This window comes from Theropithecus gelada, chromosome 2, assembly GCF_003255815.1.
Source record: "Theropithecus gelada isolate Dixy chromosome 2, Tgel_1.0, whole genome shotgun sequence".
Classification (NCBI taxonomy): Eukaryota; Metazoa; Chordata; class Mammalia; order Primates; family Cercopithecidae; genus Theropithecus; species Theropithecus gelada.
The window spans coordinates 78,636,936-78,639,666 of record NC_037669.1 but is presented as its reverse complement, the minus strand read 5'-3'; the positions used below and the strand labels follow the sequence as shown (position 1 = coordinate 78,639,666).

General features: G+C 38.0%; 1 pseudogene across 1 annotated transcript; it reads right to left on the bottom strand.

Annotated features, from left to right (window-relative positions):
* Positions 1 to 592: 592 nt before the first annotated feature.
* Positions 593 to 1,103, bottom strand: LOC112619225 (annotated as a pseudogene). The gene has a single exon (XR_003118192.1). The product of XR_003118192.1 is annotated as a 40S ribosomal protein S24 pseudogene (transcript).
* Positions 1,104 to 2,731: the final 1,628 nt, after the last annotated feature.

Here is a 2,731-nt window from a genome sequence, read left to right as displayed (position 1 = left end):
CTCTGCTTCTGGGACTCTGATGATACAAATGCTGGATTGTCATATTACTTTCTTCAGGCCCTGAAGTGCCTTTTTCTTCTATGTGCTCTCTGTTGTTCAGATTCAGTGAATTCTATTGTTCTGTTCTCAAGTTCACTGATTCATTTTTTTTTTTTTTTTTCCATACACACAAGGTCTCACTATGTTGCCCACGCTGGTCTTGAACTCCTGGCCTCAAGTGATCCTCCTATCTAAACCTCCCAAAGCACTGGGATTGCAGGTGTGAGCCACCACACCTGACCTCAAGTTCACTGATTCTATCTTCTCTCATCTCCATACTACTATAGACCCCATCAAGCAAGTTTTTAAAATTTTTATTATATTTTTCAGTTCTATGATTCCCATTTTCTTCTTTTTTAATCTACTTCTTTTTGACATTTTCTATTTTTTCACTTTCATTTGTTTCAAGAGAATTTGTAATTGATTGTTGAAAAATTTTTATGATGGATGCTTTAGAATCTTATTTATCTCAATGTTCATGTCAGTTGATTGTTTCTTATTAAATTGTGATTTTCTTGGTTCTTGGTTTTTAGAGTGATTTTTTTTTTTCACATGAAAGTTTTTAGTTTATTAATCTGCTCATGAAAAATCCAAAATGGACACAGGTAGCCTTTACTGCAGCACCTTTACTCTTTCGGCTGTGATCCAATGTCCAGCTCACTTTTTGCCAGCACCAACATTGGCCTTTGCAGTCCCCCTGACTTTCTTCATTCTGTTCTTGCGTTCCTTTCGTTGCTTTCTTGAGGTCTTTTTCTTCTCATACAGGCCATGTCTCGCAAGTCTATGTTTGGGTTCATTTTTCTTTGCATAATCCAGGGAGTCATAAATCATGCCAAAGCCAGTTGTCTTGCCACCACCAAAATGAGTTCTGAATCCAAATACAAAGATGACATCCGGTGTGGTCTTGTACATTTTGGCTAGTTTTTCACGAATTTCTGTCTTAGGCACTGTTGCCTTCTCGGGGTGAAGGACATCAATGACCATTTGTTTCCTCTGAAGTAGTCGGTTGGTCATGAACTTTCTAGTGCGGATAGTTATGGTGTCGTTCATGATGGCGGCCTATCCTAGAGTGATTTTTAACTGATTCTGTACATTTTTCTATTTAATTAGGAAACTCTGGGTCCTATGTTAATCTTTTATTTTGGGAGTCACCGTGTTTAGGTTTAGTATGTAAGTCTTGGCCCGCTTTTGTGGAGTGTGGTTTCAAAGGGAGTATAATTTTCAGAGAGTTTGGGGTGTTATTTTGATGTATTTGGTTTATCTGATGCCTCTGGTGCTGCTGAAGGGACAGATGAGTTTTATTCAGACCAGGCCACCAGATGTCTCTTGGTGAGACAGGGATGAGGTGCAATTTACCTACTGTTGTCCCCAGCTGCCGTGGCGTCTCTGGATGAGGAAGGAGAGTTTTGAGCTCGTGGGAATGAAGAAGTTTCCTAGACCAGGCAATGTGTTATAGTTGGGGCTCTCTTGCAAGTTCCATATGCCTACCTTGGTATCTCTTGGCAGAAATAAATAGTCTCAGGCCTGGCAGGAAAAAAGAGACATCCAGATTGAGTTTGTGGGGGTTCGTTTGTTTGTTTCGTTTTGTTTTTGATGGAGTTTCGCACTTGTTGCCCAGGCTGGAGTGCAGTGGTATGATCTTGGCTCACTGCAACCTCCACCTCCCGGGTTCAAGCAATTCTCTTGCCTCAGCCTCCCAAGTAGCTTCGACTACAGGCGCCCACCACCATGCCCAGCTAATTTTTGTGTTTTTAATATAGACAGGGTTTCACCATGTTGGCCAGACTGGTCTTGAACTCCTGACCTCAGGTGATCTGCTCACCTCACAGATTGAGTTTTGAATCTTAAATCAATCTTGTATTCATAGAAGCTGGATTTGATTTGCTAATTTTATGCTAAGGATTTGGCATCAATGTTCCTGAGTGATACTTATCTGTGACCTTCTCTTTTGTAATGTCTTTCCTGGGTTTGAGGGTTAAGGTTATGCTTGCCTCATAAAATGAGTGGGGAAGTATTCTCTCCTCTTTTTCCTGTTAAAGATTGTGTAATAGAGGTTTTACATCTTCCTTGGATGTTTGATAGAATTCACCAGTAAAACCACCTGGACCTGGAGGATGTTTTATTTGTAGAAAGGTTTTCGATAATGTATTTAATTTCTCTAATAGCTATGTGGCTATTGAGATTTTCTGTTTCATCCTGCTCAGTTTAAAGAAGTTGTATTTTTCAGAAAATGTGTTGGTTTCATCTAGCTTGTTGAATCTATTGGCATAAAATTGTTCATAATAGTATATTATTCTTTAAAGCCTATAAGATCTGTAACAAGAACATCTAATCCTTGGTATTGGTGATTTGTATTTAATTTTTCCCTTGATCATTCTAGCTAGGGGTTTGTCAGTTTTGTTGATTGTTTCAAAGAATCAACTTTTTGACTGGTTAATTTTCCTTATTGTTCATGTGAGATTTTTTTCATTGATCTGCTCTTTGTTATTTTCTTCCTCCTCCTTATTTGGGTTTACTCTGTTCCTCTTATTCTATCTTCTTGTAAATGTACAACCTTTAGTCATTGATATAAAAATGTAAACTTTTATCTTTCATTCTAAATACTGTTCTAGCTTTATCCCACAAATTTCACCAAGTTATAAATTCTTTATCATATAGTTCAAAATATCTTCTGATTTCTTCTATGATTTCT